The 25,830-nt window shown below is 46.3% G+C and overlaps 1 protein-coding gene across 1 annotated transcript in view; it reads left to right on the forward strand.

Annotated features, from left to right (window-relative positions):
• The window catches only part of IPO4 (importin 4), a 1,872,953-nt gene extending 1,847,990 nt beyond the window's left edge, over positions 1 to 24,963 (forward strand). The window contains exon 31 of the mRNA XM_069238173.1: positions 24,497 to 24,963. The gene's annotated coding sequence lies outside the window, so the exon portion shown is untranslated. The remainder of the gene's footprint in view (positions 1 to 24,496) is intronic.
• The last annotated feature ends 867 nt before the right edge of the window (positions 24,964 to 25,830 follow it).

Genomic DNA, 25,830 nt, shown 5'->3' on the forward strand with positions numbered 1-25,830 from the left:
AGCGGAGCCCCAGATCTTCGTAGCCCTCAAAGTTGTCTGGTCACTTGGGTAAGTCCTGCCACAAGAGAAAGTAGTAGTCATCAAAGGGGTCTTCGACTTCACCTCATCCGTGGTTGACTAGGCAAGGGAGCCTCACTCATTGAGGCCTGGCTCCACTGTAAACCCAGCACTTCGTCCGTCTCAGCACCTCCCCTAGTTTCTGAGAGCCAGATTGACCCCCGCCCAACTCAAGGAGTTCTACTAGGCCAGGCACCTCGTATTTGCGCGGCCTGTTCTCTCCGCCTTAGGACCCCGCCTTATATAGTCTCCACCAGATAAGACATTACCAGCGGTAGGTAATTTTTTAAAACTATGCCTCTTCACCTAGTTCCAGGGACAATACCTGCTCCGCATTCAGTGTTGTGACCTTCCCAGTCCCCCTTGTTTCTACGCTAGGAAAGCCAGATGGATTATCTACTGTCCTATTGGACCCACAAGTGGATCCACCTCGGCTTCTGTCATAGCCAGCCTGATCCCGACCCCAAACAGACTCTGGAAGCACACTTCTGTTCCTTCAGTGGTTTTCTGACTAAAACATGATGATGATGATAGTGCTTCACACCTATATTATTAGGAAGACTTATTTCTGGACCTGCAAGATGCCAGTGGGCAGGATATATCCCTTGACACTGACCTTAATTCTCCACCTTGCTGATCCACGGAGTAATTGTCCTCCAGTGCAGTCATGATAAAGTAGGTGTCAGAGTTCCTCCACCTCCTGCTGACTTCAGTGAAGCTCAAAATGAAAGTCCTCACAGAGGTCCTGCAGTCAAAGCACAGCTCTTTAAAGACGCTCCTGCACTTTATCAAAGCCCTCGCATACATCATACTGTGCAAAACCAGGATCTTCTAACCGGTCAACATCCAGATTGCTAGAAGACATAGCCCAGCTTCGGAGGACCCATTTTGCCTCCTCCAGTATCTCACACCAGAAAGCCTCATGGTACAAGCCTTGAATAGCAGGTTGAACCCAAATCCTTTCCCGACTACACCTCCAGAGTCTAAACGCAGGGTTGCGTTTGGGAAAAGGATGTTCTCCTCTGCCAGCCTCACTCGCCTTCAGGTCTGTGAACTCAAGATGCCTCCTGGGGATAACTCGCATGCTTTGTAGAACATGATCAGCGACATCGTGCCCATGTTCACTGGTGACCTTCGAGCCAATCTGCAATAGATCATACAAGGTGGCCCGATGCCAAGAGCGTAATTAGGTTGGACCTGGCTGCTTCCAGCTGTTTGGGAAGAGCAGTTGGTACCAAAATGGACCTGATCCATGGGCTTCTCCAGCAGTGTCCAAGCATTACTCCACAGACCTGACATTCAACTGCACCCATCTCTTCTGAGGTAAGGCAACTCCGCAGTGATGCCTTTTAAAGTGATTTAGGCTACTGCATGCTCTCTCTGCCTTTCAGGGTGCATTAATCACCAACAATGCTACCTCTTTTAGTATTTCAAAAGGGGATTCCCAGAGAGGAAACTCCAAAACCTGCCTCAACAACAACAAGCCTCCCAACCCTATCAAGGGCAACTCACTACCTGTCCCCCCCCCGTAGGAAGGTGGTCTTGTGTGTGGTGGACACCTGTGGTGTTATCATGCTATATCAGGTCCAGGTATTAGTGAAGTGTAGGCAGTGTCTAGGAAGCTAGGGCTCTCTAGAGGTAGCTGTGGATGAGCAGCCAAGACTTATCTAGGAGACATGCAAAACTTATACAATACCACTATAGCCACACAGCGCTCTCGCACATGAAAAAGCCACAGTGTTACAAAAATAAAAGGTTCTTTATAATGGTAACACAAATACTAGAATACTAATAGGCAGTCCCCCAACTGGAGGTAAGTAAACACATTAGCAGTCAGTAAAGAGCATAAAATGCATTAAGCATTGGCAAAAGCAATAACCAATAGTGAAGGCCCTACGGGAGGGCCAAACCACACACTAAGAAAGTGGAATGTGAGATACAGTCCTCCACCCAAGGATGTGGAATCGTAAGAGGGGAGCTGGAGGACCTAGGAACCCCAGGAGGTGAGTACCACAGTGACCCCCAGCAACCAGGTGAGCAGAGGTAAGTACCTGGTTTTCCCCAATCCCAACAGGAGGACTTTGGAAAAGGATCATGCAAGACCCAGGTGAGACTTGAAGAACCCAGAGGTGGATTCTGGCGGAACAGGACCTGCAAAGGAAAGGAACCATGTCCAGTTAGTGATGGACTGTCCGGTCGTGGCAGGAGCCACTACCCATCCTTCTGTGGATGCAGGACTAGGTCAACAGGGGGTGAAGAAGACCAGCAGTGCAGCACAGGAGATGAAGAGGAGTTCCTGGAGTGATGCAGATGGTGTCCCACATTGTCTGTCAATTTGCAGTTGGTCAGTGGTGCTGGAGATTCACCAACAAGCCTTGCCAAATGCAAAAGAAGACGACGCCCTGCAAGGCTGAAGAGGACCAGCAAGGCCCAGGGGACTCGATCCAAAGAGGGGACTCTTGGGTGACCCGCAGCACTCTGGAGAGTCTCAAGAAGAGGAAGCAGCCCCCACAGGCAACCCACTGGCAGTAGGCACATCACTCACATTGAGGCCCACTCAGCACATCTGGGATGAAGAGAAGTCCCAGGACGCTTGAGCAGCAGAGAGGAGACTGTGCTTGGCAGGAGGAAGTGCTAGGTGACGGGGCTACACAAAGCCTGAAGATCCCTTGGAGCAGGAACAAACGAGCCTTGGTAGCTGCAAGAGTCGCGGTGCACAGGGTACTGTCCTGCAAGGAGAGGCAAGGGATTACTTTAGGAAAGTGCCCTTTTTGGCTTGGTTACCCCCTACTTTTTGCCTGATATTCATGCTGACTGGACTGAGTGTGCTGGGATCCTGCTGACCAGACCCCAGCGTTCTTTCACTGAAAGTGTACCATTGCTTTCACAATTAGCACACCCCTGGCACACAGTTAAGTCCCTGTGGCCAGGGAAGGTCCCCAAGGGTTGCAGCATGTATAATGCCACCCTGGGTGACCCCTCACCAAGCACATGTACACTGGCATTGCAGCTTCTCTGTACTGGTTGGGATCATATGACAAAGTCGACATGGCTCCCCTCTCAGGGTGCCATGCCCACAAACCACTGCCTGTGGCATAGGTAACTCACCCCTCTAGCATGCCTTGCAGCCCTAAGACAGGGTACACTATACCACAGGTGTAGGAAAATGCCACTGTTAGCATGGTTACCCCCTAACATTTTCCTTTTGGTTGATGCCAGCTTTGATTGAAAGTGTGCTGGGACCCTACTAACCAGGCCCCAGCACCAATGTTTTTCCCTAAAACTGTACCTTTGTCTCCACAATTGGCACAGCCCTGCCACACAGATAAGTCCCTTGTAAAAGGTACCCTTAGCCAAAGGCCATGTGGCCAGGAAAGGTCTCTAAGAGCTTCAGGATGTATTATGCCACCCTGGGGACCTCTCACTCAGCACATGCACACTGCCTTGCAGCTTGTGTGTGCTAGTGGGGAGAAAAGACTAAGTCGACGCAGCACTCCCCTCAGAGTGCCATGCCCACAACCCACTCCATGTGGCATAGGTAAGTCACCCCTTTAGCAGGCCTTACAGCCATAAGGCAGGGTGCACTATACCACAGGTGAGGGCATAGCTGCATGAGCACTATGCCCCAACAGTGTCTAAGCCAATTCTTAGACATTGTAAGAGCAGGGTAGCCATAAAGAGTATATGGTCTGGGAGTTTGTCAAACACGAACCCCACAGTTCCATAATGGCTACACTGAATACTGGGAAGTTTGGTATCAAACTTCTCAGCACAATAAATCCACACTGATGCCAGTGTGAGATTTATTGAGAAATGCATTCAGAGGGCATCTTCAAGATGCTCCCTGCATGCCAGCCCAACTGCTAGTGCTAGGCTGACCGGTCTCTGCCAGCCTGCCACTTCCAGACTAGTTTCAGGCCACATGGGGTGAGTGCCTTTGTGTACTCTGTGACCACGAACAAAGCCTGTCCCGGGTGAAGGTGCCTCACACCTACCCTTGCAGGAACTGTAACACCTGACGGTGAGCCTCAAAGCCTCACTCCTGAAGCGTGAGTGCCCACCACTCTGCACCCGGCCTGTGTCCAGAGAAACCAACACCACAGAGAGGACTCCCAGGAGGCTCCAACGTCGTGTCCACCCTGAGACGACATCCCTGCACCCCCACGCTGATGCCTGCAGAGAGAATCCAGAGGACCCCCCCTGACCACGACGGCCAGGTAGCCAAGAACCCGACGCCTGGAAGAAGCACTGCACCCACAGGCCCGAGAGGAACCAACTACCGGTGCAGGAGTGACCATCGGGACATGCGGGTTATAAGAAAAAGAACAACAACAAATGCTCTTCGACTTCACCCCGCCGCTTGGATGATGCGGCGTGGGAAGAGCATCAACACTCTAGGCCTCTGAGCCTCCATCTGGGTCCACATCGCGCTTCCCCGACTTCCCGGGAGCCGGAGCCACCCCTGCCAGCTAAAAGAGTTTTATGAGGCAATGCGCCTCATTTTTGGGCAGACCAACCCACCTTCGGCACCCTCGGGCAGAGATGAATTGGTGGGGGCCCCCTTGGGCTCAAAGTCGTTGGCTTCGGCCACAGCGGGCTCCTCCGGATCCATTCTCAGATCCGCCCCGACGCCAGTTGTGCCACAGCGGCCTTCCCTGGTGTCGGTTCAGACGTTGACTCTCCCGACGTCGGTTGGGCCCACAATCAATGTTGATCCTTTTCTCATGCCCGATGACCCGGAGCTAGAACACTGTCGCTCCATGATGATTCTGTTCTCTATGGGTTCTCCTGGGCCCAGGGTTGATCCAGACCCTTATACTTACGGGTATGGATACGGGGAGAGTTTAGAGGGTCCACTGGACCCTTTAGAATACCTGCTTGACCCCCAAGTGGACTGGGTGCAGGATTTGGGTGATGCCAGTGATCTAGACACCTTACCTGACACTGATATGCTCTCTCCCCCTACTCTGGCTATGGAGGAGGATGCCACATACTCCATTGTGGTGAGAAGGGTGGCTGAGGTCTGGGACCTTTTAACTACCTTCTGTGGAGGGTAGGCCTAATATCCTAGCCAATGTGCTTTAGCTGGGGTCTTGCACTTCAGAACCCCTTCTCCCCTTTAACGAAGCACTGACGGACGTCCTTTTAAGTACTTGTTCCAGACCCAGCACAGGGGCTTCTGTGAATAGGTTGATTGCCCGCTGCCATAGGCCTGCGCCAACAGACCCAAAATTCCTCACCCAGCACCCAACACCTGAGAGCCTTGTGATCCAGGCTTCCTCTTTTTCTTCCTCTGGCGCCTTCCCTACCGCCACCCTGAATAGGGAATCCAAAAGACTGGATAATTTGGGGAAGAAAATGTTTTCATCTGCCAGTCTAGCCCTGCAGTCGCTGAACACCGCATGCCTTTTGGGCCGCAATTTCCATACTCTGGGATACGGTTGCGCAGGTGCTGCCTACAGTTCTGGAGGAGGCCCGGACTGTCCTCTCCCAAGCGCTCGCAGATGGGAGAGATGTAGCCAAGTTCATCATTTGCTGTGGACTGGATACGACCGACTGTCTCGGCAGATCGGTTGCATCGACGGTGGCACTAAGATGTCACGCCTGGCTGAGAACATCTGGCTTCTGAGGGGATGTCCAGCAAACATTGATGGACATGCCCTTTGATGGCACCCGTCTCTTCAGAAACAAGGCGGACTCGGCGCCCTAGCGTTTTAAGGATTCCCGAGCCACGGCCTGGTCCCTTGGCCTCGCACCTGCCCCTAGACCCCACCAGTCGACCTCTCGCCCCTTTCGTAGCTTTGGGAGGGGCACCCAACACATCCTTTTCCACTGAGCCATCGACCTGCACATGCTGTACAGCCCCTGGGCGGTCACGGACGCAGGATCCCACGATCTCGCGGATCAGGGAGCCAGCAGGTCACCCAGTCCACTCCCACCCCCCCTCGGTCTCCAAACCTTCCTAGTCCGTTGGAACACCTGGAACCACTTGGAGGCAGGGTTCGCCATAATCTGCCCCACTGGAAATCCATTACCACGGACCGGTGGGGCCTCCAGATTGTTTGAAGGGCTACTCCCTCCCTTTCTAGCCTCTCCTCCAGCCATGCCACCTTCATTCAACCACATCGGAGAATCACATGGCACTTCTCCGCGAGGAAGTCAAAGCTTTTTGGAGCTATAGAGAGGGTCCCTGCGTCAGAAGTAGGTTGTGCTTGTTGTTCCCACTACTTTCTGGTGCCAAAGAAGGACAAGGGACTTTCTCCTATCTTAGATCTTTGGTCCCTCAATCTCTTCCTCAAAAAGGTTAAGTTCAAGATGCTGACAATGGCTCAAGTCTTTTCTGCCCTGAAACCGGGAGACTGGATGGTATTGTTGGACTTGCAGGACACATACGTCCACATCCCCGTCTTGCCAGCCCACAGACGTTACCTAAGATTCGTGGTAGGCCACGAGCATTTTCAGTTAACCGTGCTCCCTTTTTGCCTTACCACCATTGAGTGTTCACGAAGGCGCAGATTAGGGGTTCCAGTCTTCTCCTGCCTCGTCGACTGGCTGTTGAAGGTGGATACACCTCAGTAAGTCATCTCCCACCTCCAGACTACAGCAAACCTCTTGCATTCGCTGTGGTTCACTACAAACATGCCAAAGTCACACCTGATTCCTTCTCAGGTGCTCCCTTTCATAGGAGCTGTTCTGGACACAGTGCAGCTTCGGGCTTTTCCTCCCAAAAAGTGAGCCTAGGATATTCGGGCTATTATACCGATGTTTCAGCCTTTGTCGTGGATTTCGATTTCAATTACTCTGAGGCTGCTTGGCCTCATGGCCTCCTGCATCCTGCTGGTTCAAAAGACCAGATGCCATATGCGGGCTCTGCAGTGGTGTAGGAAGTTGGCTCTGTATATACTATCTCAAAGTGAGAGATAGTGTCCCTAGAGTCCAAGGGTTCCCCTTAGAGGTTGATAGTGGCAAACTTAGATAATACTAATGCTCTATTTTGTGGTAGTGTGGTCAAGCAGTAGGGTACTGGTAAGCATCTGTTTTACACACACAGGCAATAAATGAGGACCACACACTAAAAGACTTAACTCCAGGCCAATAGTTTTTATATAGAAAAAAGTATTTTCTTAATTTATTTTAGAACCTCAAGATTAAAGATTTAAATAAATACATAAAATGCAAGGTACTCCACATAGGTAAGTTAGGAACTTTGAATCAGAGCAGTAACATACACAGTATAGGTAAAAATGGCAATAAGCTATTTTAAAAGTGGACACAGTGCAAACATCAACAGTTCCTGGGGGAGGTAAGTAATGTTAAGTTTCTGAGGTAAGTAAAGCACCTACAAGTTCAGTTTCCTGGGCATAGGCACCCCGCCGTTGGGTCTTCAAGGCAACCCCAAAGTCACTGCACCAGCAACACAGGGCCGGTCAGTTGCAGAGGTCAAAGGAGGGCCCAAAACACATAGGCGCCTATGGAGAACAGCGGTGTTCCGGTTCCAGTCTGCCAAAAGGTAAGTACCTGCGTCTTCGGGGGCAGACTAGGGGTTTTGTAGAGCACTGGAGGGGGGGGGCACAAACAGACACACAAAACACACCCTCAGCGGCACAGGGGCGGCTGGGTGCAGTGTGCTTAGCAGGGGTTGAGTTTTCTGTAGAAATCAATGGGAGACCCCGGGGGTCACTCTAGCGATGCAGGCAGGGAACAGGGGGGCTTCTCGGGCCAGCCACAGACTGGGCTAGGCAGAGGGCCGCCTGGTGGTCACTCCTGCACTGGAGGTCGGTTCCTTTCGGGCCTGGGGGCTGCGGGTGCAGTGCTTCGTCCAGGCGTCGGGTTCTTTATTTCAGGCCGTCGCGGTCAGGGTCAGCCTCTGGATCCTCTCTGCAGGTGTCGCTGTGGGAGTGCAAGGGGGTCGTCTCAGATTACTCACGAGGTCGCAGTCGCCTGGGAGTCCTCTCTGCAGTGTTGGTTTGCTGGAGCTCGAGCCGGGGGTGTCGGGTGCAGAGTGTGAAATCTCACGCGTCTGGCGGGAAGATTGAGTTCTTTAAAAGTTGCTTCAAAGTTGCAAAAATGTTCCTCTAGGTGAACAGTGCTGCTGTTCTCTTGAGTTTCTTGGTCCCTCAGTTCAGGACAGTCCTCTGAGGCTTCAGAGGTTACTGGTCCCTGTCAGATACGTCGCTGTGCAGGTTTTTTGAGTCTGGAGACAGGCTGGTAGGGCTGGGGCCATGTCAGTTGTCTCTGCAGGGCTTTCAGGTCAGCAGTCCTTCTTTGTGTAGATTGCAGGAATCTGATGTTCTGGGTCGCCCCTAAATACTAGATTTAGGGGTGTGTTTAGGTCAGGAGGGCAGTAACCAATGGCTACTGTCCTGGAGGGTGGCTACACCCTCTTTGTGCCTCCTCCCTGAGGGGAGGGGGGCACATCCCTAATCCAATTGGGGGAATCCTCCGAACTCAAGATGGAGGATTTCTAAAGGCAGGGGTCACCTCAGCTTAGGACACCTTAGGGGTTGTCCTGACTGGTGGGTGACTCCTCCTTGTTTTTCTCACTATTCTCTCCTGCCTTGCCGCCAAAAGTGGGGGGGAGTGTCCGGAGGGGGCAGGCATCTCCACTAGCTGGGATGCCCTGGGGTGCTGTAACAAAAGGCATGAGCCTTTGAGGCTCACCACCAGTTCCTGCAGGGGGAGGTGAGAAGCACCTCCACCCAGTACAGGCTTTTGTTTCTGTCCTCAGAGAGCACAAAGGCTCTCACTCCAGGGGGGCAGAAACTCGTCTCAGTGACAGGCTGGCACAGACCAGTCAGTCCTGCACTCAAGGTTTGGGTAAAATACAGGGGGCATCCCCTCTGTGTGAATTTTGTAATAAATCCAACACTGGCATCAGCATTTTGTGTGCCTGTTTGGGACCCCCTGGTCTGCTCCCCGAGGACGCACGTGCTTACCTGCTAGCAGATTGGAACCGGAGCACCCCTAGTCTCCTTAGGTGCCTATGTTATTTGGGCCCCACTTTGACCTCTGCACATAACTGGCCCTGTGTTGCTGGTGCTGGGTGTTTGCGGTTGACTTGAACCCCCAATGGTGGGCTGCCTATGCCCCGGAGACTGAGCTTGTAAGTACTTTACTTACCTGACAAACTAACCTTTACTTACCTCCCCCAGGAACTTTTGAATTTTGCATTGTGTCCACTTTTAAAATAGTTTGCCATTTTGTGCTAAACTGTGTACATTACTGTTTTGATTCAAAGTTCTATATTTACCTGTGCCAAGTACCCTACAATTTATGTACTTACTTGAATTCTGAATCTTGTGGTTCTAACATAAATTAAGAAAATAATATTTTTCTATATAAAAACCTATTGGCCTGGAGTTAAGTCTTTTAGTGTGTGTTGCTACCCTCTGATAAGCCTACTGCTCAACCACACTACCAAAAATAGAGCCTTGGTATTATCTATTATTGCCACTATCAACCTCTAAAGGGAACCCTTGGACTCTGGGCATACTATCTTTCACTTTGTGATAGTATATACATAGCCAGCTTCCTACAATATATATATATATATATATATATATATATGTTCAATGGCATGTGTAGCTGCAGAGACACATGCTATGCATAGCTCTTCCGTAATCTAGTGTTGGGCTCGGAGTGTTACCAGTTTTTTTTCTCTGAAGAAGTATTTTCGGAGTCACAGGATCGAGTGACGACTCCTCTCGGTTCCATTGCGCATGGACATCGCTCCATCGTTAGATTGTTTTCTTTCCGCGGTCAGGTTTGGATATGTTTCCCCTTGCTCCGAGATTTCAATTCGGAAAACCACAGAAAACCACCTTATTCGTCAGTATTGTTTCGATCGCGTTTTACCATCTAACATCGAACCGTTAGTGCGTCGGAACCTTCGTTTTCCGCCCTTCGGGGCACGGTAGTCCAACTCTGGCCTGTTCAGACCATGTGGAAAGCCTGATGAATCGGACTCCATTCCGATTCTGCCCTCGGTGCCACGCGAAGTACCTCTACACAGTCACTTGGTTTGTAACTTGTGCCTTTCTCCAGACCATTGGGAGGAAGATTGTGAGGCCTGTTGATCTTTTCGATCAAAGAAGACCCTCCGAGATCGCAGAGCCCGAAGACTTGAAATGGCGTCGAAAAGCAGCAAACATCTGGACGTCATGGAAGAAGAGCAGGCTCAGACAGCAGTCTCCATTTGAGACGGATCCGAACAGGAATCTGAAGACGACAGACCCATCACAGCTAGCCAGCATGTGAATACATCTGCCCCTACACCCCTGCACAAAAAACATTTAAAGGCCTTGGGTACACCACTGCCGGAAGGCAATGGTTCAGCCCGAAAAAAGACTGGTGGTGACCGTCCTTAGGGGTGGCGCTGAAAAAGGCCACTCCTCCATCCACTTCGGAGTCGAGCAAATCTGTTAAAGGCACAGTTTCTGGCTCCAATAAATGAGCCCATTACTCAGAGTCGAAAATTCAGCAATCAGCTTCGGAGCCAAGACCTCCGACTACTGTTTCAGGACCGAAAAAACTACACACTTCAGAGCCGAAAAAATCCTCATATACAGAGGAACAAGGACTTTTCAAATTAAGACAGATTACAAGACAAATCATGGAATCTCATAAGACTTCTGAGGAAGAGCCTGAGTTGGAACCAATATTACAGGTTATGGATGAGAGACAGTCCAGAATCCATATTCATAAGGAGACAATAAGAATCATCACTGCACCTCCTTTAAAAACCAGAAGAAAGCTGGCTTTCCAAGAGGAACTAGACTCTGTGCAACCACCAGCGAAGGTGCAAAAACAAAAGAAGCCACTACCTCTCTATACTTCTCCTCAATCTCCACAGCTCTCTTTCTCACCTCAGAATAGCCCACCACCACTGCCTTCTCCAACACATTCTTTATATTCACAGGGCGGTATGGCAGACCCATGGGATCCCTATTACCCTGATCCCTTCCCGGACAATGAGCCAGACATTTACCCATCAAAACCTTCTCCTCCAGAAGACACCACTGCATACACCCAAGTAATATCTAGGGCAGCAGCTTATTATGGCGTAAGCATGCAGTCTGAGCCATTAGAAAAATATTTTTTTTATTTAATACACTGTCTTCTACACATTCCAGGTACCAGTGTCTCCCAATGTTACCAGGAATGGTTAAACATGCATACCTAATTTTTAGCGGGCCTGTAAAAGCTAGGATTATCACCCCTAGAATTGATAAGAAGTATAAGCCTGCACCTTCTGATCCAGATTACATCACTCACCAGGTCCCTCCAGACTCAGTGGTAGTCAGTGCAGCAAGAAAGAGGGCAAATAGCCAGTCTTCAGGAGACGCACCGCTTACTGATAAGGAGAGTAGAAAATTTGACGCAGCAGGGAAGAGAGTTGCTACACAAGCACCAAATCAGTGGAGAATATCACATTCTCAGGCACTTCTAGCCAGGTATGATAGAGCCTATTGGGATGAAATGCAAGATATTATACAGCATCTCCAAAAGAGCACCAAAAAAGTGCACAGCAAGTAGTAGAAGAGGGACAAGCGATCAGTAATAATCAGATAAGATCTGCCCTCGATGCTGCTGATACAGCTGCAAGGAGTGTAAATACTGCCATCACAATCAAAAGACATGCATTGCTGCGCTCCTCTGGTTTTAAACCAGAAATTCAACAGGCAGTACTTAATATGCCTTTCCATTAAAAGCACCTCTTTGGCCCAGAAGTAGACACCACTATTGAAAAACTGAGGAAGGAGTCAGATACTACAAAAGCGATGGGCACTTTATACACCATCCCATATAGAGGCTCCTTTCGCAGACAACAGTTTCGAGGAGGTTTTAAGCCACAATCCTCAGACGCTTCCACCTCCCAAACAAAGCAAGTACAACAAACCCAGTATCAAGGAGGTGGGTTTAAAGGATCTTATAGAGGTCAATACTTCAGAAATAGAGGTAAATTCCAAACCTCTAAACAGACAACAACACAACCTAAACAGTGACTTCCTTCCATCCCTTCCTCTCCACACATCTCCTGTGTGGGGAAAACTACAGCAATTTCACTCTCATTGGCAAAATATCACCACAAACAATTGGGCATTATCAATTATCCGCAATGGCTATTGCCTAGAATTAATCTCCATCCCTCCAAACATCCCACCACGATATCACCAATTGTCCCCCGAACATACAGTTCTGTTACAACAAGAGGTACAATCTCTACTATTAAAACAAGCAATAGAATTAGTTCCCCATTCTCAACAAGGAACAGGAGTATACTCAGTATACTTCCTAATTCCCAAAAAAGACGGCACCCTCGGGCCCATATTAGACCTCAGGGCCCTCAATCTATACATCATGTCAGAGCATTTTCACATGGTAACTCTGCAAGATGTTATCCAACTACTGCAATAACAATATTACGTGACTGCTCTAGATCTCAAAGATGCGTATTTCCACATACACGTCCATCTACCTCACAGAAGATACCTCAGGTTTGTCATAGCAGGATAACACTACCAGTTCAAGGTGTTGCCATTTGGCATAACAACAGCTGCAAGAGTGTTCACAAAGTGTCTACCAGTAGTAGCTGCCTACTTAAGAAGACAACACATCCATGTCTTTCCATTAGACGATTGGCTTAATAAAATCAAGCAGTCTTACACAATGCCAAAAACACACTTGTTATGTGATAGAAACCCTGCACACCTTGGGTTTCTCTCTAAACTGCCAAAAGTCATACCTTCAACCAGCACAAGTACAACCGTACCTAGGTGCTATCCTAAATACTCAACTAGTCCTAGCTTATCCAAATATACAAAGGATACAAGCTTTTCAAAATCTAATACCACTCATACAACCAAATCAACAATACACTGTAAGATTTATCATGAAGATTCTAGGAATAATGGCATCTTGCATAGCAATAGTCCCACATGCAAGACTAAACATGAGGCCCTTACAGCAGTGCCTTGCACAACAATGGTCCCAAGCATACAGTCAACTTCAAGATCAAGTGTTGATGGACTGCCACACACATATGTCCCTTCAATGGTGGAATCGCTCCAATCTAATGAAGGGGCGGTTGTTTCAAGACCCTGTGCCTCAGACCATAATTACAACAGATGCATCAGTGATCGGTTGGGGAGCTCACCTAAACAATCAGACCATTCAAGGGCAATGGGATGTCAAACAGAAATAGCTACACATAAACCATTTAGAATTATTAGCTGTGTGTCTTGCCCTAAAGGCGTTTCAACCTCTTCTCAAACAGAAGAATGTGCTCATAAAAACAGACAACATGACAACCATGTATTATCTCAGCATACAGCGAGGGACACATTCATTTCAATTATCTCTTCTAGCCCAAACAATTTGGAAATGGGCAATTCACAATCAAATTCATTTGCTAGCACAACATATTCCAGGGATAGACAATCAGTTGGCAGATCTCCTCAGCGGAAATCACCAACAAACACACAAATGGGAGATTCACTCCTAAGTACTTCAAAAGTACTTTCAAAAGTGGGGAACACCAGACATAGATCTAGTCGCAACAAGCAAAAACGCAAAATGCCAAAACTTTGCATCCAGACACCCACATCCCCTATCCAAGGGCAATGCTCTATGGATCAGTTGGTCAGGGATATTTGCCTACGCTTTTCCCCCCCTCTCCCACTCCTTCCCTTTCTAGTCAGCAAACTATGTCAAACGTCACTCACCATGATACTAATAGCACCAACATGGGCACACCAACATTGGTACACAACACTACTAGATCTGTCTGTAATACCTCATTCCAAACTCCCAAACAGACCAGATTTGTTAACACAAAACAAAGGTCAAATCCGGCATCCAAACCCCAATACTCTCAATCTAACGATTTGGCTCCTGAAGTCATAGTATTTGGTTACCTAAACCTTCCACCAGAATGTATGGAAGTAATTAAACAAGCATGTAAACCTACTACTAGACAGTGCTACGCAAACAAGTGGAAAAGATGTGTCTACTACTGTCAATCTAAAAACACAGATCCACTTACAACATCTATACAAGATATTGTGTGCTATTTACTTCATTTGCAGAAATCAAATTTGGCTTTCTCATCTATCAAGATACACCTTACTGCAATATCTGCATACTTACAGACTATTCAACATACTTCTCTATTTAGAGTTACTGTTATTAAAGCCTTCATGGAAGGATTAAAATGCATTATTCCACCTAGAACACCACCTGTTCCATCGTGGAATTTAAATATTGTACTTACCAGACTCATGGGACCACCTTTTGAACTCATGCACTCTTGTCAAATCCAATTTGTAACATGGAAGGTCGCCTTTCTTGTAGCTTTTACTTCTTTAAAAAGAATTAGTGAAATACAAGCATTTACTCTTGAAGAAGCTTATTTCCAAGTGCACAAACATAAGGTTGTACTTAAAACAAATCCAAAATTTCTACCAAAAGTAGTATCTCCATTTCACATCAACCAAACAGTGGAATTGCCAGTCTTCTTTCCACAGCCAGGCTCTGTGGCAGAAAGAGCCTTTCATACACTAGATCGCAAAAGACCTCTTATGTACTATGTAGACAGAACTAAAGATTTTAGGAAAACAAAGCAACTTTTTGTATCTTTCCAACAACCACATACAGGCAATCCTATATCAAAACAAGGTTTAGCAAGATGGATTGTTAGATGCATACAAACATGTTATATCAAAGCAAAAAGTCAACCTTTGATCACTACTAAAGCACATTCTACAAGAAAGAAAGGTGCATCAATGGCATTTTTAGGAAACATACTAATGGTTGATATATGTAAAGCAGCTACATGGTCAACTCCCCATACATTTACAAAACACTACTGTGTTGATGTTTTCTCACAGCAACAAGCCACTGTAGGCCAGGCCGTCTTAAACAACTTCAACTCCTACAGGCTAGCCACCGCTTTTTGGGAGGACTAACTGCTTTGTAGTCTATACATAGCATTTGTATCTGCAGCTACACATGCCATCGAATGGAAAATGTCAAAGTTAACATCTGTTCGTGGCATGTAGTGCTGCAGATTCACATGCACCCTCCCTCCTCCGCGGAAGCCTGTAGTCGTTTACGTTTTTAACATTTGTACATATGTATATACATTTACATTTGCATAGACATCTCTTTGTATTTCTATACTCTATCACTCCTTCCTTCACCCTCTGTGGGAAAACAATCTAACAATGGAGTCGATGCCCATGCGCAATGGAACGAGAGGAGTCGTAACTCGATCCTGTGACTCCGAAAAGACTTCTTCGAAGAAAAACAACTTGTAACACTCCAAGCCCAACACTAGATGTCGGAAGAGATATGCATAGCATGTGAATCTGCAGCACCACATGCCACGAACAGATGTACACTGGGTAAGTGACAGTTTCCTTATATATCAAGTTAAGCACACTCTTAATTCTACGGAATATTGATGTTATAAATGAAGAAAATAGGACGACAAGCCTCATGACTCCACAGGGCCTTTTAAATTCACTAAGTCAAATTGTCAAATTAATACAACCTACAGCTTCTTCAGTCACTGGGGTGTTGCAGTCTCTTGAACTCTTGTGTATGAAAGCAACCATACCTAAATGCAGCTTTGAGTATATATGTTTGATGGCATGTGTAGCTGCAGATACACATGCTTTGCACATCCCGCCATCTAGTGTTGGGCTCGGAGTGTTACAAGTTGTTTTTCTTCAAAGAAGTCTTTTCGAGTCACAAGATCAAGGGACTCCTCCCCTTTCGGCTCCATTGCGCATGAGCGTCGACTCCATCTTAGATTGGTTTTTTTCCGCCATCGGGTTCGGACGTGTTCCTTTTCGCTCTGTGTTTCGGGTCGGAAAGTTAGTTAGAATCTCGGAAAAATCGTCGGTATTGTTTGCGTTCGGTATCGGGTTAGATACAACAGATCGACACCGACTTTTGAAGAGCTCCGGTGGCCCTTCGGTGTTTTTTCGATCCCCCGTCGGGGCCTGGTCGGCCCGGCCACGTGTCTCTTCAAGGCTGATGGAACGGACCCTATTCCGCTTCTGCCCAAAATGTCACAACAAGTATCCGTATACAGATCAGCACCTGGTGTGTAACTTGTGTTTGTCTCCAGAGCACAGGGAATATACTTGTGAAGCCTGTCGAGCGTTTCGGTCGAGGAAGACATTAAGAGACCGAAGAGCGAGAAGACTGCAGATGGCGTCGGCGCCAACAGGACAAAGGCATTTGGAGGAGGAAGAAGAAACCTTCTCCATCCAGGAGTCGGACTCGGACGAGCTCGATCCCGAAGAAACGCCTAAAACCGTGAGTAAGACGTCGAAACATAAAACTCACGAGAAGACCACAAAAGCCCGGGGGACACCACCGCTTAACCCGAAAAATAGGTGACCGATCAAAGGCACTGAAAAAGGGCACGCTTGTGTCGAAGTCATCCGACTCCGGTCGAGATACCGGCACACAGCAATCTCTGGCCCGAGACAGCGGCTCCGAGCAAGTTCGGCACCGATACAGTGGCACCGAAATGGGTTGGCACCGAGAGACCACGCCGCCGAAAATAAATAAAGTTTCGTCGGAGCCCAAAAAGGCGACCGAAAAGGTTTCGATTCCGAAACATCCAGCCTCAGAACCGAAATCAGGTTCCTACACAGAGGAACAGGGATTGTCCTCCCAAATGCAAGGACATAAGTTCGGACAAGAACTAGAATCAATGGAGCCAGACTACACTCAAAGGAGGCTCCACATTCAAAAGGACACAGGGAAGATAAGAACTCTTCCCCCAATTAAAATGAAAAGAAGACTTCCCTTTCAAGAAAAGGACAAGCAACCACAGGCAAAGGTGGCAAGACAAACAACTCCGCCACCATCTCCACCACCATCAATGCACACATCACCGGTAGCCACTCCACCACTGATGCAATCCCCGACTCATACTGCAATGAGTCAAGATGATCCCGACGCATGGGACCTTTATGATGCTCCGGTATCAGATAACAGCCCAGACTGTTACCCAGCGAGACCGTCGCCACCTGAGGACAGTACATCCTACACGCAGGTGGTCTCAAGGGCAGCTGCTTTTCATAACGTCACCTTGCATGCAGAACCGATTGAGGATGATTTTTTGTTTAATACACTATCCTCCACTCATAGCCAATACCAGAGCTTACCTATGCTACCTGGAATGCTAAAACACTCCAAACCGGTATTTCAGGAGCCTGTGAAAGGCAGGGCCAAGGGTGGAGAAAAAGTACAAGCCACCGCCAATAGACCCTGTGTATATTACGCAGCAATTAACACCAGACTCTGTGGTTGTAGGGGCAGCGCGCAAGAGAGCAAACTCTCACACCTTGGGAGACGCTCCACCTCCAGACAAGGAGAGTCGCAAATTCGACGCTGCAGGGAAAAAGGGTTGCAGCACAAGCAGCAAACCAATGGCGCATTGCCAACTCACAAGCACTTCTGGCAAGATATGATAGGGCTCATTGGGACAAAATGCAGCATTTCATAGAACACTTACCCAAAGAGTTCCAGAAAAGGGCACAACAAGTGGTGGAGGAAGGACAAAGTATCTCAAATAATCAGATACGGTCCGCAATGGATGCAGCAGATACAGCTGCAAGGACAATAAATACTGCAGTAACAATAAGGAGACACGCATGGTTGCGTACGTCAGGATTCAAGCCGGAAATACAACAAGCCGTGCTGAATATGCCTTTTAATGGACAGCAGTTGTTTGGGCCGGAGGTGGACACTGCTATCGAGAAACTTTAAAAAGACACTGATACGGCAAAAGCCATGGGCGCACTCTACTCCCCACAGAGCAGAGGCACATTTTGCAAAACACAATTTAGAGGGGTGTTTCGAGGTCAACCTACAGAACCCACAAGCAAGGCCCACTTATCAAAGCCAATATCAGCGGGGAAGTTTTCGGGAGCAACATAGAGGGGGACAATTCCAAAAGAATAGAGGGAAGTTCCAAAGCCCCAAAACTCCTCAAAACAAGCAGTGACGTCCAAGTCACAAATCCCCAACACATAACACCTGTGGGGGGGGAGACTAAGCAATTTTTACAAACATTGGGAGGAGATAACAACAGACACTTGGGTAATGGCAAATATCCATTGCATAGAATTTCTCAAATTCCCTCCAAACGTCCCACCGAAAACACACAGTATGTCGAAACAACACATGGATCTTCTAGGACTAGAGGTCCAGGCATTGCTACAGAAAGGAGCAATAGAATTAGTACCAATCCAACAAAAAGGAACAGGAGTTTACTCTCTGTACTTTCTCATACCCAAAAAGGACAAAACACTGAGACCTATATTAGATCTGAGAACATTAAATACCTACATCAAATCAGACCACTTTCACATGGTGACATTACAAGACGTAATCCCACTGCTCAAACAACAAGACTACATGACAACACTAGACCTAAAGGATGCATATTTCCATATACCAATACATACTTCACACAGAAAGTACCTAAGATTTGTATTCCAAGGGGTACACTACCAATTCAAAGTGTTGCCATTTGGAATAACTACTGCGCCAAGAGTCTTTACAAAATGCCTGGCAGTAGTAGCTGCGCATATCAGAAGGCAGCAAATACATGTGTTCCCATACCTAGACGATTGGTTAATCAAAACCAACACACTAGAACGGTGTTCACAACACACAAAGTACGTCATAGAAACCCTACACAAACTAGGTTTCTCAATAAACTACACAAAGTCACACCTTCAGCCGTGTCAGACACAGCAATACTTAGGGGCAACAATCGACACAGCAAGAGCGATTGCCACTCCAAGTCCACAAAGAGTACAAGCATTTCACAATGTAATACAGGTCATGTATCCAAACCAAAGGATACAAGTCAAAATAGTAATGAAACTCCTAGGCATGATGTCCTCATGCACAGCCATTGTCCCAAACGCAAGATTGCACATGCGGCCCTTACAACAGTGCCTAGCATCACAATGGTCACAGGCACAGGGTCAACTTCTAGATCTAGTGTTGATAGACCGCCAAACATACACCTCGCTTCAATGGTGGAACAATATAAATTTAAACCAAGGGCGGCCTTTTCAAGACCCAGTGCCTCAATTCGTAATAACTACAGATGCCTCCATGATAGGGTGGGGAGCACACCTCAATCAACACAGCATTCAGGGACAATGGAGCACTCGGCAAAAACAGTTTCACATAAATCACCTAGAAGTAGTATTTCTAGCGTTAAAAGCATTTCAACCAATAATAAGCCACAAACACATTCTTGTCAAAAAAGACAACATGACAACGATATATTACCTAAACAAACAGGGAGTGACACACTCAACACAGTTGTGTCTCCTGACACAGAAAATATGGCATTGGGCGATACACAACCACATTCGCCTAATAGCACAGTTCATTCCAGGGATTCAGAATCAGTTAGCAGACAATCTCTCTCGGGATCACCAACAGATCCACGAATGGGAGATTCACCCCCAAGTACTACATACGTACTTCCAAAATTGGGGGACACCACAAATAGACCTATTTGCAACAAAAGAAAACGCAAAATGCCAAAACTTCGCATTCAGGTACCCACAAGATCAGTCTCTGGGCAATGCATTATGGATGAGTTGGTCAGGGATATTTGCATACACTTTTCCCCCTCTCCCACTCCTTTCATATCTAGTAAACAAGTTGAGTCAAAACAAACTCAAACTCATACACATAGCACCAACTTGGGCAAGACAACCTTGGTACACAACACTACTAGACCTCTCAGTAGTACCTCATATCAAACTATCAAACAGACCAGATCTGTTAACTCAACACAATCAACAGATCAGACACCCCAATCCAGCATCGCTGAATCTAGCAATTTGGCTCCTGAGGTCTTAGAGTTCGGACACTTAGACCTTACACAAGAATGTATGGAAGTCATAAAACAAGCTAGGAAACTAACCACTAGACATTGATATGCAAATAAGTGGAAAAGGTTCGTTTATTATTGCCATAATAATCAAATTCAACCTTTACACGCATCTGCTAAAGACATCGTAAGCTACTTGCTAAGCTACTTGCAAAAGTCAAAACTAGCTTTTTCATCCATTAAGATACATCTTACCGCAATTTCAGCTTACCTGCAAATTACCCACTCAACTTCACTGTTTAGGATACCAGTCATTAAAGCCTTTATGGAAGGCCTAAAAAGAATTATACCACCAAGAACACCACCAGTTCCTTCATGGAACCTCAACATTGTCTTAACACGACTCATGGGGCTACCTTTTGAGCCCATGCACTCATGTGAAATGCAATATTTAACATGGAAAGTTGCATTTCTAATTGCCATCAGAAGTCTAAGAAGAGTAAGTGAAATCCAAGCATTTACCATACAAGAACCATTTATTTAAATACACAAGCATAAAGTAGTTCTACGGACAAATCCAAAATTCTTACCAAAAGTCATATCACCGTTACACTTGAATCAAACAGTTGAACTACCAGTGTTCTTCCCACAACCAGATTCTGTAGCTGAAAGAGCACTACATACATTAGACATCAAAAGAGCGTTAGTGTACTACATTGACAGAACCAAACAAATTTGGAAAACAAAACAATTATTTGTTGCTTTCCAAAAACCTCATTTAGGAAATCCAATTTCCAAACAAGGCATTGCTAGATGGATAGTTAAATGCATTCAAACCTGTTATCTTAAAGCAAAGAGACAACTGCCTATTACACCAAAGGCACACTCAACTAGAAAGAAGGGTGCTACTATGGCCTTTCTAGGAAACATTCCAATGACTGAAATATGTAAGGCAGCCACATGGTCTACGCCTCATACGTTTACCAAACACTATTGTGTGGATGTGTTAACAGCACAACAACCCACAGTAGGCCAGGCAGTACTACGAACTTTGTTTCAAACAACTTCAACTCCTACAGGCTGAACCACCACTTTTGGGGAGATAACTGCTTACTAGTCTATGCAAAGCATGTGTATCTGCAGCTACACATGCCATCGAACGGAAAATGTCACTTACCCAGTGTACATCTGTTCGTGGCATGAGACGCTGCAGATTCACATGCGCCCACCCGCCTCCCCGGGAGCCTGTAGCCGTTTCGAAGTTGATCTTGAACATTTGTAAATTTGTAAATATATAACCTTAAACTACATCATGTACATACATGTTTACTCCATTGCATGGGCACTATTACTGTAATACACAACTCCTACCTCACCCTCTGCGGGGAAAACAATCTAAGATGGAGTCGACGCCCATGCGCAATGGAGCCGAAAGGGGAGGAGTCCCTCGATCTCGTGACTCGAAAAGACTTCTTAGAAGAAAAACAACTTGTAACACTCCGAGCCCAACACTAGATGGCGGGATGTGCAAAGCATGTGAATCTGCAGCGTCTCATGCCACGAACAGATGTACACTGGGTAAGTGACATTTTCCATATATGTGTGTGTGTGTGATGTATCAGACAAAAGGCCTAAATAGTCAGGCTTTGTATATACTTTATGGCGGAATAGGATTTGATTCTGACCACCCAAACTACAGTGGTGCTCAGGTCTCCTATATGCATTATTGCCACTGTCCCTGCTTCTGCAAGTTCTGAGGAAGGTCTGGACACACTGGGCACAAGGTATTTTAATCACCTCGCACTGGACCAAGAGGATACTCAGAGCTCCTGAGAAGGAGCATTTATCCTCTGACCTAACTACCACTTCAGGAGGAACTTTTGGCCCAACATTAGGGAGGAGAATTCTGTACTCGAGGCTCTGCAACCCACGTCTCAATGCATCTCCTTTGAGCAGCAGTAGTTAAATGTGGAATATGCTGGTTGCAATGATAGATGTTATCCTTTTAGCCCAGTGGTCTTTAACATTCTATCTACACTGGGTGCTTGCAGTACTTTGTTGTCTGGTGTGGTGCTTGTCATACCGACAGCCTGCAGGCTAAATATTCGGATGTGTAGTGTGTTTTATCATTGGCCCAGCAGAGCTTTGAGGAGGGCACAGTTAAGGGTTGTCTCTCAGCCATTTTGTTGACTTGTTCAACCATGTCTCTTTAAATCACTTGTATGCGTTTTATTAAAGGTTTGCTCACGTTTCCCTGGAGCTGTTCACCATGCCATAATGTTGTCTTTTGGTATGTGCATGTCTTTTGATCCAGGCACGGCTTCTCACTGCTTCTGAAGTTAAAAACGTTCTTCCTGATTGCTGTCACCTCTGCGTGCCACGTGAGAGAGGCAGGCGCTTTTGGGTCAACAGTCCACACCACCTTCTTTCCAGAAAAATCGGTGCTAAGGACCTGGTACAGCCTTCTGGCACAAAGTTGGGAAACCATTTTATTTCCTTCACTCTGCCAACATTTTTACTCCACTTCACCCTTCAAAAGAAGAGAAGAAGCAGCTCCATTGGCTCGACTGCACCCTAAGAGGGCTTTGAGCTCCTGCGCTGACCACATAATAGGTCATAGTGTGGATTCTCTGCTGTTTGTGGGATTCTCTAGAGCAAAGAAGCAAGGCAATGCAGAAGAGCAATTTTCCAGGTGGCTAGTCCTCTGCATTAATTTCTGCTATTGTCTAGCTAAGGAACCCCCAGACGAGTCGTTCTCCAAGGGCCAGAGCTCATACAATGGCATCAGCATGGTTGTCTACCTTTCTGCAATGTGAATGTCGGTGCACATGTTCACAAAACACCACTTCTTTGACGGCCAGGTTTGACAGGAGGGCCATTTTATCCACTTAGTCCTGCAGAACTTTTTTGTCTTGGTCCACTATTCAGATCCTCCATCTTTGGGAGGTACTGCTACGGTATCTTTTGTAAATGTGAGGAATCTGCAGTTAGAATTATCCATCAGAAGAACTCTGGGAACTCTTTCTGATGGATACTCTACCTAACCATTAATTCCTCCCTGCCTTCCATCTCCCTTTTCTGTTGAGTGCATTTCTAACCTTCATAATAGCGATCCAAGTTAGATTAGTTTGAAATCGGCTCGGCTGAGGAAAAAGAAAGATTAAGGATCTGATGTCAAAACGCAGGGGTGGTACTTATTGCCAAGTGTTACAGGATTGCCACATGGCTCCCACCTGCCCTCATACAGAAGTATTATTGAAGATTTGCAGATGCAGTGTGGCATTTTAGGCTATTCCAAAGGTAAGGAACCTGTGCATAGATGGTGTATCCTCCAGAAAGTGTCAGCAAAGGTAAGTAAGTAACTTGGTATTAGACTCAATACAGTTATTTTATTTATTTTAAGAACTCCACCTAATCAGACTTCGAGGTTTTGACCTCTCAATACATATGCATACTAAACCTTACCACACTCCAAAAACTTTTGAAATATTTGTTTGGTTGCAGCAGCTCCAAGCCAGTTCCATCTGTTGGATAGAAATAAGTTTCCTTTGTATCAGCCATAATTTTGTAACGTTTACATAATGCTTTATCTCCTCTCGATATCCATCTTGTCTTGATCATTTTTGGAAGTTGGCTTTAGTTTCCATGCAATGACTCAAACTATAGTAACTTCATCTTTGACCTGTAGGAAGCGTTGTTAGGCTTTGCCAAAACCACTGATAGTTCGGAGTTTATAAGGAAAAAAAATACCCCTTGACTAATCGTTCAGGCCCTGCACTGGCACAGTTCCAGCAACAGGAATGGCGATCAACAAAGGTAGTTCTTATGAACAATCTGTGGGAGGTACCATATCCATCAAAGAACATTACGCAATTAATTTTTCGGGGACCTTCTACCTTTGGGATATTCATTTTGTCGGACGCCCACGCAGAACACTGGTACATAACTTATTCTGCTTCTTTGGATTGTCTGTATCAATTCAGTCTGTTTTGTTTTTTTCTACTCCCTTAGCTATGGAGCCATGAGGCAAGTTTGTAAAGAATGCAAAAATAAATCTGAATGTTGGTTATATTGTCCTTTATTTGCAATAAGCTGAGCTCAGCTCTCAGTGGACGTACACCCTTTGCAGAGTGCAGTAAGCTCTAGTGTTAAAAAAAAATAAAAAATGACATGCACACCTGTTTATGTCCGTTGTTCACTTTGCCTAACATTTCTATGTTCCATGTATAATGTGCTCCTCCACTCCTCTTCCTGGCATCCTGTACCTTTGTGTTATATGCTTTTGTTTGATCCCTGATAATCCCTCCCCAACGTTCTTGCATCTTCAGTTTTCTTGTTTCATTTTCTGTACTTATGTCACAGCCTCCCACTCGAGCTTCTTCTCTGTCCAGTTTCCCAGCTTAATTTCTGGCCTTTCTTCCTGCTTTCATCCCTCCGCCATTTCCCTCACGCCTGTACTTGTTCAGTTTTAATGGTCGCTCGTTTTCTCCTCTTCTTTTAATTAGTACTTTAAATGAAGACCTTGCTCTCACCTTTGTCCCTCTTTCTTTTTAGGACTGTTGTCCTATGACAAAATAAGCCATTGACCAAGTGCCAAAAGTTGTTGGAGCAGCAAGCAGTTGGCCTTTCCCAGTCATTGGACTGCCCATTTTCAAACAAGGCCTTGTAAGCTTGAGGATATGAGCGTGAGGCAGCATAGCACCACTTGTTCTGGAACATTCTCGGATCCTCATTTTCCACATCTCTCGCCCCATTATAAAAATAAATCTTCATCTTATCTCTGTTTCAGTTCCAGTTATTTTGCTCCTCGATTTTGTTTGGTGCTCCTAAATAATACCATTGGCACTACATCGCGCTTTATTCCACCAAGATATGTTATTTTCTTATTTGACTGCAGCCACATTTAAAGCTTGGGATGAGTGTGCTGAATTTCTAATGAAAGTTAATTTAAGAGAAAATGTGTTCTGTTATAATACATATGAAATATAATATAAAGAATGCATTAAATGTATTTCTTGAAATCCGGTTTTATCACTGTGTTTTGTTCGGAGACGTTTTTGCTCAATTGGTACTTGGTTGTTATGTTTACCCCTTCTAAGAACAAGTCATGTTTACTAGCCTGTATACTGCTGATGATCTGAGGAGGCATGCGATAAGCTGTCAGCTGGAGGAGAACAATCAGGCTCGTGTTTCCTGTATTTAAAGGTGCTGACCCCCTCTGCCACCTTAAATAACATCTTGAATCGTTCAGGTTTAACTTAGACGTTCATAATACCAAATCAGTTCGAAGATAGGAAGGAAAACTGAAATTCCATGCTCGCAGTTAGCTTGATGGGCAGGGGCAGTTTCTCCATTGGGGCTCAGGGGCTGAGAACTCTGAAATTTCTACACATTTACATCCAAAAATATTAAAGAGATCACTTTGTTTAGCGATACTATAGTATCTCTAAACAAATCAATGCATTTGAGTCTGGGCTGTCTGTCTGCCGTAGGCTGCCTGCCCTTCCTCACTTTGAAGCAGAAGATGGAAGCCAGGCAGTAAATCTATTTTCTCCACTGTGAAGCAGGTTGCAGGGCTTACCTTTCCGTCGCTCTCCCTTTCCTTCATGGTCTGCAGTGTTATCCACTGTAGGCCAGTGATGCTTTTAGCATCATGGTTTCGGGTATTGGAGTCTTCATCCCTGTGTGAGGGCAGCCATCAGTCATTCATAGGTATAGATCCCACATTTTCCCATTCGTCACACGTAAGAGTGGATGCAAGCATGTGTGGCTTGGTGCCTTGTACTGAGCATGTAATGCGTGATCAGCAGGGAATAAAAGACATACCAGTCTTTTGCGAACTTGGCCTGGCCTGGCGACAGCTAGCAGCAAACGAAGATGAGAGGTGT

Source organism: Pleurodeles waltl, chromosome 6 (genome assembly GCF_031143425.1).
Source record: "Pleurodeles waltl isolate 20211129_DDA chromosome 6, aPleWal1.hap1.20221129, whole genome shotgun sequence".
Taxonomy (NCBI): domain Eukaryota; kingdom Metazoa; phylum Chordata; class Amphibia; order Caudata; family Salamandridae; genus Pleurodeles; species Pleurodeles waltl.